Genomic DNA, 16,871 nt, shown 5'->3' with positions numbered 1-16,871 from the left:
ACTTTGCTACTTAAATCTGCATTATGTGTTTTCAGTCCAACTAGTACATCAACAGTAGAAAATAATATTGAAATAAAATGCAAATTTGCATGTAATCATTTTGGGTTATAGAAAAGTACAGTTGTGTAGGTAAAACTTACTATAACAGTAGATGTTTAAATGATCCCTGCTGCAGTAGCTTAAGCTATATGTTTTATATCCTGCATAGCTTCAGGGCACCTTCCCCTCACCCAAACCATTAGCTTGAGCTGAGCTGACTAAAAGGATAGGTTTGGGCACCAAGACCTTTAGGACTTTCATGCTAACTGAGAGAGGGAGGATGACAAGACATTGCTAGGAATAAGTAAAAAAAAAAAAAAAAAAAAAAAAAAGAAATGCCTACACACTGGAATAAAAAACACACCATAAAACAAGAGGGGTGGTGGATGGAGGGAATGGCTACTGCAGCAGTGATCATTCGAACATCTACTGTCATGGTAAATTTATTTACACAACTGTACTATTCATATGTATCAATGCTGTGATAGTGTAGGTTTTATTGGTAGATTACCATAGTTTAGAACAACTAGGAATGGAAGCTCTGGGGAATGGTCCTAGCAAAACTTGACCTAGATCTGGGGAAGGAATCGGGCTTGTTGTGAATTGTAAAAGTGTGTACAGAGGACCAAGTTTCTGCTTCTAGAATACTTCTATAATTCAACCTTCACAAAAAGCCATAGATGAACCCAAGACATAATGGAGTATGGCTTGACCCTGCCTGGAATAGTGTTGCTGTGGTGGGAATAACAAAAGGTAATAGCCCAAGATATCCATTTGGAAATAATCTGCTTTGACACAAGTTGTCCCCTCTCCTTACCTTAACAAGAAATTAACAACTGAGTGGAAGTTCTGAAAAGTTTTGTAATGTCAAGATAGTATTTGAACTGTCTGTGGACATCCAAGGTATGAAGAATCCCTCATGTTGGGGCTCAGGGAATAACACAAGGTATGAAAAGTTTGGCTTTAAGTACATTTTATTGCCACTTTAAGTAAAAAAGAAGAATTAGTGCTCAAGGAAACCCTGCCCTGTGGAAAATGAAATAAGGCTAACCTACCATAAGAGCTTAAAACTCGGGCATTCTTCTTGCAGAGGTCAGAGCAATCAGTAAAACTATTTTCCATCTTAAGAACCTCAAGTCAGCCAGATAAGCTGGTTCAAATGGTGCAAGTGTTAAATTCACTAACACAAAATCAATGTCCCAAGGAGGAGCCACTGGTTTTCTTGTTGGTCTCTTATGCAAAACCCCTTTAAAATATCCTGGCATGGGAATGCCTTGAAAAATGGGATCCATGGGCAGTCATGCTAAAATGGCAAGCAATGAACCTTGACAGAGGAGTAAGATGGGCAAATAGTAAAGCACCAAAAACACCACTCCATGAACCACCTCACCAAAGAAAGAAGAAAAAACACACTGAACAACTGGAGAAATGGTCACCATCTACTTTTACTGTGTTCCTAGTACTTCGGCATCAGGCCTTCCAGGGACTGTTTCTCCAGTTGTTCAGTGTGTTTTTTTCATATAGTACAGCAACAAACACAAATATTGTAAAACAAGTGAAACACTACTGTGAATGGGTTCAGGTTACGTTTTTGGCATCAGCTAGAAAACATTTCCTCTTTGATAACATATATGATTTTCTAGTAGAGGGCATTCTTGCCCCCATTAGTATCTACTGCACATCCTCAATAAACAAGTGCCTAAAAGGTGCTAAAACCCTACGATAAAGGCAGGCAGTTAAAGTTGTTTTAGGTTGGCATGTATAAAATGTCCCTGATCCTTTTTTTTTAACAAGAAACATTTATTAAATTATCAGTTATGACATAGGCAATCATACATTTATATAAATGAAGACAAACCACACTGACATGTTTTCAGTTGCAAACATTTATGCATCACTTATAATCTCTCCAGTCATTGTCAGTCAAACATTACAAAGATCTTCAATTCCTGACATCATTTAAAGCTCATTCCTCATTCACAACATTATTCTGCTATATTGTTCCCACCATTCCTATTTGCTTTTCCATGCAATTTGTCCCTACCCTTTTTTAAAGCTCCCACTTCCAGTTGTTTTATCTCTGTTACCATAGTCACTACTTTTAGTACAGCTGGTTTACACTTTGATTTCCATTTCCTAGTAAATGCTTTTTTGGCAGCCACCAGAACTAAACTCGGCAAGGCCTTACTGTGCCTAGGCAATTCTGATTGTGTATCAAAGATAAAAAAAATAAATAATTCCCTTTGTTACATCAATTTGGTCACCCAGTATTTCTGATAAAGTAGTCTACAGGGAATTTTTAAAGTCTGCCAACTTACTACAATCAGAAAAAAAATATGCTCTCAATTATCTCTTTCATCTCTGTTCTTATGTGGCTAGATCCAGTCTGTGAGGAAACTTGTGGTAATTGCCCCAGGCCATTTCCAAAGGAAAGAATCAACACTATTGCCTGGGACAGAAGGGAGACACCACAATGGATGATTCCTTCTGAATCTTTAGCATCTTTTAAATCTAAGGTTACCAAAAAAACTGAAATGGGGAAGAAGGGGTAAGAGACTGTGTTGTGAAAAGATCTTGAACTTGGACACTATAACAAACTGATTTAAGAAAAAGATCCATAACTGATCTCCAGGCATTTTCTTTTTTTAGCATTAGAGACATTCTTGAATGAAAACCTCCTCCATACTTGGAAAAAGGAACTATTTCTATTACCCCCCCCCCCCCCCGATAAAGCATGTGATGTAGGACAGGAGGCAACAGAGGGGTTTAGTCTAAGGCTGTGAAATAATTCCCTGTAAAGGAGTGATCTCTTCTCACCAAGTCAGTCTCAGAACCCATTTGTCTGAAACAACCGGTTGTCAAAAAGACAGAAATGGAGAATCTGACTTTCTAAAAGGGATATGTTTCTTTTAATAGTTTCATACAACAAAAGGTGATAAGAATTGTTAGAAGTCCCAGGAATAGAGCAGATTTAATGAAATCATAAAGGCATGCTATTGCTTCAGATTCTGGACTACCTAATGTTAATTCTAAGACCCAAACAATATGAGTATTGGAATTAAAAAAAAAGTAGAGACAATTGCTGATCACCTTTAAAGTTATTTTTGCAGGGAGGCAAGCCTACTGCACTTCCCATACTCCTGCTGCGCGTGCACGTGCACACACACACACGCGCGCGCGCGCGCACGCACACACACACACACACACACACACACACACACACACACACACACACACACACACACACACACACATATATATATAAATACCACACACACACACACACACACACACGTGCGCACGAGCGGGCACATGCGCATAAATCTACACACAAGCATATACACTCACATACATATAAATACCACAGACAAATACACACACACACACACACATATACACCCCTTGGAGAAAAAGGCACACTGAGACACTGAGGTCTTACAATTAAGTCCTCAGTTTTACCCATTCAGAGTTCTTTCTGTAGTGCTCGCATTTACATGTTTCTGAGTTTTAAACTGTTTTTGTGATTATATATACCATCAATCATTGTTGCTCATTTGGTTTAAGCCCTTCATGGGTTATAGTCTGTTAGTTTAAAAAAAAAAATCACACCATACAAGCATAGCAAAAGAAGGTAATATACTCTGACTGGCTGAGGGCTGGCTTAAACTAGGAGTTACCAATGACAGCAGGCTTCTGTTGGACTTAAAACAAGATATGGCCTTTTGTCTATTTAAGACTCTGAAGACATGTGCAATGTTCAGCCATAGCACATTAAAATACTTAATTTCTACGTAGCTAATCTACGTAGAAAGTCAAGCTGTGGCATTTTCTGAGCAATGATTTAATTAAATTGCTGTTTACATAATGTCTGAATGTTCAACATGCTCTTCTTGCTATTAATAGACAGTGGTCTTTCCTCACCCTAGATTTTTACACTTACTTTCTTAATGTATGCAACTATTCATTGTTTGTCTACCTCCATATTTATTAAGGAATATAATGTCGGTATACTTTAAAATGAAGAGACAAAGATTACTTTTTTATAAGTGGTAATCCATGTTAACATTTCAAAATACATGGTGATCTCTGAAAATATCAGACTATAAACATTTAAGTGACTTTCATCACAACTGGTATGCATTACTGCCACTCAGCAACTTCCCTAAACCCATAAACTGGAGGTTAAATTTACTTACTAAGGGAATCACAGATAATAAGAGTTATAGCAGGATACTTGGGAAAAAAAACACACAACTATATTTTTATCAACAAAATGAACAATGACATTTCTAATGTATTTTTCTCCAACATTTCAAAACTTTTGTAGAGGCGTTTGACAGATTTCATTCTGTTTATATAATAACACAAATGTTCCTGAAGTAGGGCTTCAGGGCAGTGGCATTTTTTAAATTCAGTACTCTATCTTTCTAAAGGCCATTAATCAAAAATGTATTCCTGCCCTTATTCTGTGTCATTTTTTATGTAAAGTTGACATTTTCATGCCATATATCTGCTTAAAGAGAAAGGTCATTCATGTTTGCACTCTTAGCACAAAGCTATGTTTATTTATTTGTTATAGATTGCTTGATTGGTTAATTGACTGGCTCATAATCCATTTATGTGACATTTGATCAATCAGTTTATTTACTTTATGATCATTTTGCATTCATTTTTTTCCATTCTTACAACAATATGCCCAGTTACATAATAGTGTATAATGTATACCACTAATCAATCTAGAGGCAATTTATCTCAAAATGCATGCATGGTTATCGGTATATACATAAAAGTGAATCCCTTGTAAGGCATATACCTAAACATAGATTAGCATGCAGCAAGTTAATTAGAAATTAACCTATTGGTTAGTGCAGTTATCATTTCAGTCTTGTTTATCAAAGTTTTTTTAACCATTACTATAGAGTAGAAGAGTGATCTATTCAGTCTAAAATTATTTTAATTACTGGATACACTAATCACCATATTTTCAATATTAGTCCAATATGTTTACCCATATTCTGTAGACAGAACCTAATAGTTTTGCAGTCAGTACTCAGAGTTGGTTTATGGGAACAGGCAGGGTATCTGTTATATCTTCAGTACGAACTATAGGCTGTTGGGATTACAATAAGAATGGGAAATCAATTAATCTGACCAGATCACCTAGGCATTCAGTTTTAGTTTGGCTCCCTGAAGGCATATCCTTGAATGATGTCATTATACACAATGCACAACTATGTGTCAAGGGACTTTTCACAAGACTTACAGAATTCAGACATGGATAAATCCTGGGCTAAAAAATCATATAGAGGCAAAAAGATATTACTTCTACACCAGAATATGCACCCATGGTCACCCAGTTACCTTCACTGGTTATCTTGAAAATATGTCAGGATCTACCATAAGGTTAGATAAACAGTTAATTATATTTGTTACAACTTGCAGTTCAATATGAATGATGTTAACACATTATCTGAGACCCAACTGATTCTAGCTTAGTAATGACTAGAATATGGATGGCGGAGTGGTGCAGTAGTCGCCGTGTCACCTTACAACAAGAAGTTTTCTGGTTGGATTCTTGGCTGGGGTGCCTTCTGTGTGAAGTCTGCATGTCCTCCCTGCATTCATGTGGGTTTCATCCAGGTGCTCTGGTTTCGTCCCACATTACAAAACCCAGGCCTCTGCTGGAAATTGGCTTGGTTTCAAGTCAGACTTTCCTGGTAAGCAAATGTTAAATAAATAAATAAAATAAATAAATAATGTAACACATTAGGATATCTGAACCACATTAGAAGAGCAATACTATATATTATTCTTAAAATGGATATATATATATATATATATATATATATATATATATATATATACACATATATATATATATATCTAAATACAGAGGCAGCTATATTTCACTTATCGCCATATCTTCTTCAAAATTTCAATGTACAATTATACATAACTGATACATCATACATTCAAAACTCTGGAATGAGTCTATAAAAATCATATGGTTAATATATATGAAATTATGGTTATGAAACAAAGGAAAATATGTTATTAGCAAAGATTGGGCAAAGTCACTTAACTGTCCCCGTAAATCTAAACACCAGGAGATTTGCTCATTCTAGCATGTTCTTACTTACAAAAGCACAACAACATGAAGCAGTATGTATCCTATAAAATTAACAGCACAACTGCCTGGTCTGCAGCAGGCAAGGCAATCTTTTCATCCTTGTTGTAAATAGTATAAATTTCACTGCCTACTTACATTAGATTCAGTACTGTGATTGATTTTGATACTCCCTTACTGCTTACTGTGAAATCACTGTCTCGTTTTTTATTTTACTAACTGACTGAAATTTCCACTGGGTCATTGGCTCTTCTCATACCCTGTGCTAATGTGCTGTTTCTTCTCCCTACAACACTGTCTGTCACTACTAGACTCCATGTCTTACCTTTCTCTGCCTGCTTTGGCCCCCGTTCCTCAAACGGATGTTTTCCGTATGTTCTGAGAGCATCCACTTGGATGCAGTTCTCTTCAGGTTGTGAAGTTGTCTCTCCAGTGTTTTATTCCCTGTTGCTGCAGAATGTTGCAACCTGAAAGCATTAACTTAGAGCAACAATTAAGCCTGACTCACACACAGCAAATATGCACTGAGACTGTTCAGTAGCGGATATAGCAAAAGTGTATTGTTATTTTAATTTTCCTTATTTATTATTTTCAACCAGTAATGCTATATGTAGCTACCATACCATGTTAATTGATTTTATGCTGCTGAATGCTGACCTACTTCTTTGCAGCCCTTATAAAGGCCAGAAAGTAACAAAGTATATGTACACAGCTGCCAAAAATGCCACCTTACACTTTCCCATTCCACTGATTCTTAACATTGTAAGAAAACATATTTGCCATACCTTATTGGTAAATATATGCTTCTAATAAATGTATCTTAATGAACTGTATCAGTCTTGTGATTGTCTACTAATTTCCAAGTTTTAACTCTTAATAATTCCTATAAATGTATCTGCAGACTGTTGGTGATAAAAATGTCTCAGTACAGGTTAATATGGCGGACCTAAGCTAACTAGTGTAAATTAAAACTGATTTATAAGATTCTATGCAAATAAAGCTCAGCTGAACTGAGCTCTGTGAATTTCACCATAGCACAAGTGTCTATCCATTTGAATAGGCATAACATGACTTTGGCTTCGTGTGAGCATGTTGTGATGATGGGAGCTGAACATGGGAATGTATGTCAGTGCATATCCGATCTCAAGACCTGTAAAGTTTGCTATGCCTTTTGAATATGTATGTAGTATTTTAACAAATAGAACTTCATTCTAACCTTCTCCTACTGTATCTGTAAGACCCATGCATCAGCTTACGAAGTACTATTAATAACTTACTTGAAAATGGACACAAAAACTTTAAACTTTAAGTAACAAATCCCTTTAATAGTAAAATGACTGCATCATAAAAGCACAGGTTACTTTATCAACCTTAAGGCAATGCGATCATAACTGCTTAGATTAACCAAAAATAAATTCTGACAGCCTTTATAATAGATTTATGACTTTGAAATGCCACTACTCCAACACTTGTGTATGATTTAACAGTTTTCCATTCACATAACTAAATTAGCAATAGCACTGACAAAAATGTGGAAGTCCATGCGACTTGTTCAGTCCAGGTAGTAAACCAATCTTGACACTACTATCAGTTCCACAGGTACTAACTCTGTATGGGGACATGTGTTAGGCATGCCGATGTCACACCCTCTTATCCGCTGTCATGCACATACATCCTTCACCATATCACTGGCAATATGTACACTAGCATCTATGAAAGGCCAGGGTCAACCCCAAGCTGGTGTGAAAAACAAACCAAAATCCTTCTCTATGGAAGAATTGACCATCGCCAGGAGTTGGGGGAGCACCTGTTATCCCGGACAAGGATCGCACACTCTGGGCAGCAGTATAAGCACAGGTATGACTTCCTGCATAGGTGGGGGCAGCTCAAATGTACGAAAGAAGGCCAAAATTCTACAGTAAATGTTTTCTTTTTTTCTGTAATGTAAAATGAACAACGTAAGCAAAATGGTGTATGTTTGCAGGTATACCTAGGTATAGTCAATGCAGGAATATGTATATATGCCTGACTATATCAAATTTTATATTTAAATATGCATATAGATGGTGTGAAATTGTAGGAAATGCCTAACTCTTTTAATTTTTGCAGACAAAGTGAATGAATACTGAATTCATTTTCAGAAATAAGGGCTTACTGTTTTACTGTTGTACAAACTGCATGTCCTTCTAAATTATGCAGTTTATTTACAAAATACCTGTTGCATATACAAAATGGCTGATGAGAGCTAGGCAGCGCTCTTTAGACAGAGTGGGATGGAGGACAAAGCAGCAAGTGTAAGAGCTGTATGCAACTTCCTGAATGCAGTATGTTCGATTCATTTTACCAACATCGAAGAATTGTCATGTAGGTAACTGAAATGTGTTACCTCATGCGAACATAAGTAAGTAGTGCACGTCATGCTACTGATTATAGTGGTCAAGTGTAGCTTCTTACCATTACCATTAAGAGCAATGCAGCAATACTTAACCCTCCCTCTCCCTAGCCAGACACTCCGGTGCCTCTCAATGTATCAAATCACAGGAAAATAGAACATGCCGTAACTTTCTTGTGGCAACAACATGAAGAAAGTAGGAAATGAAATGTAAGATTGTCAGTGAAAAAGAATAGCGGACATGGCTAGCAGCTTTCATCAGTCAAGCAAGGCCTACCGTACTGTCTGGTTGGTTAATGCATTCACTATATCACATTTACTATCCAAAAAGTCTGTTAGAAAATTGTATTTAACAGCTGTTCCCACAGTTATAACTTATGTAAACAAGTATGCATTCCTTTTATTTTTATATCTGAAGAGAAGTACAATTACAAGAAACATACATACAGGATGCTAAAATGTTTGACAGAAGGCATTTGTGACTATTACTCCTGTCATCATAGACTGCGGTGGTGGTGCTGTGGTAGCGCTGTCGCCTCACAGTAAGATGTTGTCCCGTTCGATTCTCAGCTAGAGCATCTTCTGTCTGAAGACATGCGTGAATGGGTGTACCTTCGTTGAAGGTTGTGCGTCAGGGTTGGCAACTCAGCACGTAAAAAGTTACTGCCAATCATGAGCGGGCCGGAGTTCCGCTGTGGCGACCCCTAACCGGGAAAAGCCGAAAGACACAGCAACAACAACTCCTGTCATCATAGAATCATGAAAAACAGTTATGCATTATCTATTCCAGTGTATAAATAAAGAGAGAGAGAGGGAGAGTAAGGACTGTGTTAGAATTATTGCTCAACTCTTTCAAATATAAAGGTTAATAAGAAAGGAAGTGACAAATAATTAAAGTAGCATATATAACCCTTGCACCACAAGCAATAGCAGTACTATTTGGCAGCATTATCAGAATTCGTAATATGTAGCAGAAATTCATACAGTAATAACATCTAATAAATATTTAATATGCATTGTTAATAAAAATACTGCAACAGTAAAGTAGCAGTTCTTGTCTTTATTTTTCTATCTTGTTTCTTTTTTTTTTTTTCATTATTTATTTAATGTATATATTTATTATTTTCTTTTTTTCTCTCTTTTATCTTCCACAGGTCCAGAGTTTGCAGATGCAGCCGAGCCTCATACCTCCCAAGTGAGGAACTCCTCACTATCTCCCTCTGCCTGCTCAAGCAAGGGTGTCTTCTAAGGGTCAGTGTGGTGTCTCAGGTTCTATGGGGACCATTGTACTGCGTAGTCTAGAAAGGCATGGATAGTGTGAAATGTGTGACCTGGTTGAGGATGCAGTTGTGCAGGCAGCAAAGAGAGTTCTTCATCCCAAGCAAGAATTCCTCCAGGGGATACAGATTTTCTGAACCAGTCAGTTCCATTCATCGAGCCTTCAGAGGCCTCATCCCCACATCACCAGGGTCCCCACACTGCTGGTCCATTAGCCAGTGGGAATATTTGAGGTCCTCTAGACAAGGAATGAAACTTGATTTGACACCTCCTCTTCCTCCCCCTTTGGTATCTATGCGTCTGCCATCTGCATGACTTGTGTCCCCTACCAATGTCAGCCCACCATAGTGATCCTGTACATCTTGTCTGCATTTTATGTTATGTCCATTTGTTAACTTTTTCCTAAGTGTCTCACTTGCAACCTCTTCCCTTACTTCTTCCCAACTTCCCTGTTATGTAAAGGGAGAGTCTATCCCTGCCAAAAATATATTTCTCCATCTCTCCCACCTCCTCTAGCACTACTCTTTTGATTTCTTCCTTTTGTGTGCACCTTGTCTTCTCTCTCCCTCATTTCTACCTGTCCTATCTTTCACTTTTCAACTTATAACGATCTAATCAAGATGTTTACATAATGACAACCATACATATAGTAGATAACACCTTGAATCTTTTTAAAGTTCACTAATACAAAGCTCTGCTGAACTCCTCTTTCTTTAAATGAGCACCAGTTATATATGAGGGCTTGCACAAGCCTTCACTCACCTCTTAATTCTTAAAATAGCTGAAAGTAATTGTAACTTTATATTTAAGAAATTACATTTGCATATATCTACACTAGTTTTAATCCATTTTATGAGCTTAAAAACAGCCCCAAAGCTTATGGGCATGTCTGTGCAGCCCTTAACTTTCACAAAATCAGTGTCATTAACTGGCACTGTATTTTGAGGTAACATGTATCTATTCTTCCTCAAATTTCCTTAGACAAAAGTAGTTTACTTGGTCTGACTTAGGGTTTTATTCAGGCATCTGAGCCTTCTTAATTTCTTGCTTTCTGGTAAAAGGAAGAAGGACATCACCTTTCCTCAAAAGATTCAAGATTCTGCATCTGGACAGGAAGATGAAATTTTCGCCTCAGTTTTCCGATTCGGACTCAGAGGAAAGCTCAGTTTTTAATTCTCCCTTTGGGGTTCCTTTCTCTCTGATACTCTTTCCAGAATGTGTCAGTATTTTCAGATGGAGTATACTGAGGTTTCTCAGTCTCTCAGAAAATGTTATGAACCATTACAGAAAGAATTTCCTGTACCTTCTCTGTGTTCATCCAGTCTTGTCAGCTTTGGAGGATGTGAGTGCTTCTGTTTCTATTTTTCCTGATGGCCAGCCCTGCTGCCCCTAAAAGGGCAGATAGAATGCATGAAGTTCCTCAGTATTTTTAAGTTTTTAAACAGTCTTCCCAAACCTGGCTCAGCAACTATAGCTTTATTTACACCCACTGCTGCTAAATAGTTAGTAAACTCCTTTCTTACTCTTTCTAATAAGGATAGGGAGATTATGGATATGAGAAAAATAGTGTATGCTTCTGCAACTTTGATTTTCGAAGTTTTGAATTATCAGGCTAACATGTTAATGTTCATTCTGAGTAATTGTCAATGTATGAGAAATGTTTTGTTTGCAATTTTTTCTTGTTAGGAAGCATCCGCATAGTGGTGCAGCAGTTACCATTGTCGCCTCACAGTAAGAGGTTCTCTGGTTCGATTCTCAGCTGGGGTGCCTTCTGTGTGGAGTCTGCATGTCCTCCTTGCATTCGTGTGGGTTTCCTCTCCAGGTGCTCCAGTTTCCTGTCACATTCCAAACACATGCATCTGGAGCCTTTCTTCCTGGGCCTCCTCTGAAAATGGACTCTGTCCCAGTTGGACTTTCACTGGTAAAAAAAATGTTTTAAAATGTTATATAAAAATGATTTAGTTTCTTTATTGCACTAGTCAGTGCTCTCTGTTTACAGTGTGTGTATGACTCAGTTGATAATTCTTCCAAGGCTATGACCTCTGGTACTATTTTGGGGTATATATCAGCATTTCGAAAATGTAATAGGTCGAATCACTAAATGTCGAACTGAAATGATCGACCTATTACATTTTCGAATGCAGATAAAAAATAACCACCCAAAAAATTTCTAAAGGGTGTAGGCAGGGGAGCAAGCCCCCCGGCACCCCCCATGTATGGGGCTGCTCCCCACACACCCCCTGCTACTTAAATATACCAACTCCAAGACTGCACTACATTGAAGTAAATGGAAATCTCCCCTTACGGAGATTGCCGTTTACCAATTCGATGTTCTGCCCTTTCGGCATTCTCGATGCGACAATATCAAATTTGATATTGTCAGCATTCGAGATGCTGATATAGACCCCTATTTTGCGAAGGTTGGCTTGGCTGCATTCACAGAACCTATTAAGAGGCTGTGAATAATAACATTTTATTTTATCTTTTGGATAAAGATTCACTTTTTTGTCTCCTTTGCTTGCAGAGGTGATCAAAAAGTGTGATGAAAGCAGTAAAGTTAGATCATGGAATGTCTTAAAATATTTCTGCTCTCCTTTTTCAAATTTTCTAAGGGATCATCTACCCCTTCAGCCAAGTTTGAAATAATGGCAAGGGTGTTCCAAAAATAATTCAGGATCCTCCAAAACCAAGGAGAATCCAGCTTGTCAAATTGACTACCTAAGAGACTTAGACCCCCACCCCACCACTACCTGGTAGTCCCTTTTCCCCTTCAGAAAGTATGAATTTCCACTTTTTTCTTTGGAAACAGACAGCTTCAGACAAAATAACTCTGGAGGTCAATCAAGGGTATAGATGACAGTGAAAGGATACTCCTCCTTGCCAAGAGGTTATTCCTCATTCACCTGACCAGAATATTTTATTTCCACCTATCCTTCATTACATGCTGCTCCAGGGAGTGATAGAATCAGTTCCTTCTTCCCAAGTTGGGAAAGTTTTTTGTTCATGAAGATTTTTAGTGGCAAAGAAAAAAGATGCTTTGATACCATTTCTGGATATTAACTCTTAGACCTGCTTGTGATATCTTCAAAATTCTGTCCCTTCACAATTTGTTACCTCTTCTTAAACATTCAAGTTTCCTGGTAATTCTGTATTTTAGAGATGCTTATCTCTACATTCCTTTCTGTCCAGCCTTCAGGTGTTTCTTAAGGTTTGCATGACTGGATCCCTTTATCAGTTCTCTGCCTTACCCTTTGGACTATCCACTGTGCTATTAGTGTTCACTAAGTGGCTAGCTACAGTTATAGCTCATTGCAGGCTACAGGCTATCTGTTTTGTTTTGTTCTTTTTTTTTCATATTTAGATGACTTGCTTTTCTTTGCAACATTTTCTTCAAAGTGTCAGGAATCTCTCACTTGGGAGAGAGATTTCTCCAATAAGATGGGTTCCAAGAGGACATTCAAAAGGATTGTGCTGCTGGGGTGTCAGCTGGATATTTCAGTTCAAATAGCTTTTCTTCCATAGGAAAAAAAATATATCTATATCTAGATCTATATGTAAGGTTTTCAAGTCAGACCTGGTCACTACAAGGGAATACCTCAGGAGATTGGGTCTCATGGCATCAATGATTCTCATGATAACCCTCACAAGACTCCACATGAGAAAGATACAATGATATTTGAAGTCTCTTTGGTTCCAGCATCAACATCCCCTGTCTTTTCAAATGCCAGTCCTGAGGTTTGTCAGTAGAAGAATTACTTGGTGGAGATGGCACAATCCCTAAATTCCTCCTTGTCCCAAAGCAGTCTGTCATAACAGATATCTTGCACTTTGCTTGATGAGCAGTAGCAGGGGAATCCATGTTCTATCTCTTTTGAAGACTAGCCATACTTCATTCTGTTAGAGCAATACTGTGTGGCAGACAAGCTGAGCAGAGCAGGGCAGACTCTCATGCATGCAGACGAGATCAAGGGGTCTTCCAAGATCCCCATTTGTGGGGAGTTCCTCTTGTGGACCTAATTCCCTCCTCTCTACATAATCAGCTGGCAAGATTTTGCTCCAGAACTCAATGCAAAAAGGCCTGGAAGACAGATGCCTTTTCTTTATCTTTGACAAGAATGTTCCTGCATGCTTTTCCACCCTTTCCTCAAGACAGACAACAGTGGTTCTCCCTTCCTTTGCAACAATTACAACAAACTTCCTCAAAGAATTTATCTACTCACACAAGATAAGGGCTGTTTGATACACCTCGACCCCAATCGACATCAACTGATTGCCAGGATGATAAACTCTTAATTTCTATTTACTGAGGACATGCAGCAGGTACTAATGGAGGCAATGAAAGCCTGCAACTAGAAAACAAAATATTAGCACATGGAAAAGGTTTTCTGGTTGGTGCCAACAACAACAACATACCCAGCACCCTTTCAGGGCTAGTTGTCCTCTGTTTTTTTCATAATATCTGTGTGAATTATTATCTTTCTTAAAGAGACATCACTACAGGATATCTACACTTAATAACATAATACAGCACAGCAATCAAAAATATGTCAGCATAAATATTATGGTATTAACAAATGAAACCTGTAAAAAATATATAAAAACTATATATATATATATATATATATGTATACAAAATATCTAAAAGTATACAAAGATGTTTATGTGAACACATCAAACAATCACAACTGATGTATATGTAATGTTAATACCGTAATTGCTTTTTCAGTAGTGCTACTATATAACAGGTGATGTTGCTAAATTGTTAAATACCACTTGTTTTTATTAACGTTTTTTTTTTAAATCTCTTTATATAATACATTTGCATTTTAATTCAAAGTTTAGTCTGAAGAAGTGGGAAGAGTTTACTAGTGGAACTGCTTACTTATTTAATAAAAGTCTAATTACCATTATCCTGGCTGTGTTTCAGTTCATTTGATTATTTTGGATTTTCGGTATTTTTGAAGGAAGTTGATGACTGATGTTTACTGATTGTAAGATGAAGCTTATTCCATAATCCTAGGAGATAATGAGAAAAGTAAATGTCACTTTTTCCATTAATATTATTTACGTCTAGTATTAGGTGCCTGAATCTTATGCTTGCTCCCAGCAGTGAAGATCAGTCATACATTCAAATTTACAATTTTAATTCCAGACAGATTTTCACACAGTACTGTACCAGGCAATACATTACAGTTCAGGTAGAGACTACATATAACTAACCACCAGAAAACAGAATATAATAACAGTTCCAGAAACCTTTCTGAATTGCTCTTCCAGCTCTATGATACTACTTGCAAGAAATTGTATGCTTTGTCAAGTCTTTAAATGTAGCTTGTCTAAAAACTATAAAACACTGCATTGCATTAAATATAGTGTCAGATTGGTAAGGTATAAAGTGGTACATTGATCTTCTTGGAGTTATCAGACATGCCTTTTAGAATTTGACTGGTTACAAAACAGGCTTTTCTAGTTCTGTATTCCCTTTAGACGTGAGTTATGGTCTATGCTTGTATGACTGTCAGTACATGCTGGTCACAGTTTATGATGTTGTCTTCTATTGCCCTTTGGATCTTTAATGATGATGTTTTATTTTGCAGCTGTAATTTACATTATTTTTTGCCATAGGTTCATAGGTGTTTACTAGGCTACAAGGCTAAAAACCACAGTGGCCTTTTTAAGCCTAGCCATGCATCCCATATCTCTGCAAGTTTTGATATCCTTGATAAGTGTAAGCATGAGCCTGGGAGATGAACCATTTACAGGTTACCTGTGTCCATTAGAGACATAGATGCCAAACCAGGGATGAATTTCCGGTTTCCCATCCAACTGTCCAAGTTGCACTTGAATTGGGTTAGGGAGGAACTCTGCTTCACATGGATGGGGAGCCTGTTCCACAGACTGGGTAGTCTCTGGGATACACACTTATCTCTTCAGCAGGTCCTATTTATATCACAGGCAAGGTTTAAGTCTTTAGAATGGGTAATTCTGGTACTGTTTGTTTTGTGGCTATGCAGGATGCAATACTGATTGATTTACTGCTATTGATATATAGGTTCCCTATTAAAAGACTGAAGATGCATTCTTTCGAATGCGTCTTGGTCGAACTCAAAAGCCTGAAATGGCAATATAACGAAGTGGCTTCTAAGCGAATTCTTTCCCAGGGAAAGAATTTGCTTGTCTACTTCGTTACTTTGCCATTTTTGGCACTGTACTGCAGTCTCGGAGTTGGTATATTTAAGTAGGGGGGTGTGGGGGGGTGAAGGCCCCCACTTAATGTAATGTTTAAAGTATGTTTTTTTGGTTTTGGTTGTTGTTGGAACAGTGATTTTTTTACCTAGGAATAAAATCGCTGTTCTGACAGTTCGGAATTGTAAGCTTTCGTTTACATAGGGTCGATTAATCACCATTCGCTTTTTGAAGCACTCTGTGATCTAATATAGACCTGATATATATAGTGGAAAGCAGTGAATCTCCTTTCTATGATGCCATTGATTAAATACCAACATTTTGTTGCAGTATGTAGGTGCTGCATGAGGTGATGAGAAGACTTCACTAAGCAGCTGTTATTTTCCTGTACTTGTTAGGATGTTTGATATTCCCATCCCATCCAGTTGCATATGTCAGAAGAAGGACTTTCTAAGTTTGACTGCAGCAAGAACAATGGCCATGTCATTGTTAGCTGTAATCAGAGTGGAGATCCCTAATTTTGGCTCCAGGCATATATGACACTGTCAGAAACTTCTTAACACTGCTCATTGATATACACATCTATTTAACAGACAGTGGAGTCACCGGTTAGGAGGATATTTGGGGTGACCAGGTTACAATGCCTGCATTGTCAGCACTTGATGTGGTCATGTAATCTTCATTGGCACTATTTCCTATGGTATCATAATGCATATGTAAGCCATGCCATCATGAAAACGGACTTTATATTAACATAGATGACTAGATGTCACTCCCAGGCATGCCTTGGAACATCTGGTACTGTCAGTAAATTTGATGTGTGCTACATAGGAGTTACCTACGTCCTCT

At 37.7% G+C, this 16,871-nt stretch overlaps 1 long non-coding RNA gene across 2 annotated transcripts in view; it reads left to right on the top strand.

The window, feature by feature from the left end:
• Positions 1 to 11,605, top strand: part of LOC122805620 — a 211,216-nt gene extending 199,611 nt beyond the window's left edge. For both annotated transcript variants that reach the window (XR_006365388.1, XR_006365389.1), the window contains exon 3: positions 9,713 to 11,605. This is a non-coding gene — a long non-coding RNA (uncharacterized LOC122805620). The remainder of the gene's footprint in view (positions 1 to 9,712) is intronic.
• The last annotated feature ends 5,266 nt before the right edge of the window (positions 11,606 to 16,871 follow it).

Source organism: Protopterus annectens, chromosome 6.part1 (assembly GCF_019279795.1).
Source record: "Protopterus annectens isolate FY-2018-M chromosome 6.part1, PAN1.0, whole genome shotgun sequence".
NCBI classification, from domain to species: domain Eukaryota; kingdom Metazoa; phylum Chordata; order Ceratodontiformes; family Protopteridae; genus Protopterus; species Protopterus annectens.
The sequence above is the reverse complement of the archived record's forward strand: the minus strand, read 5'-3'. Positions and strand labels throughout refer to the sequence as shown.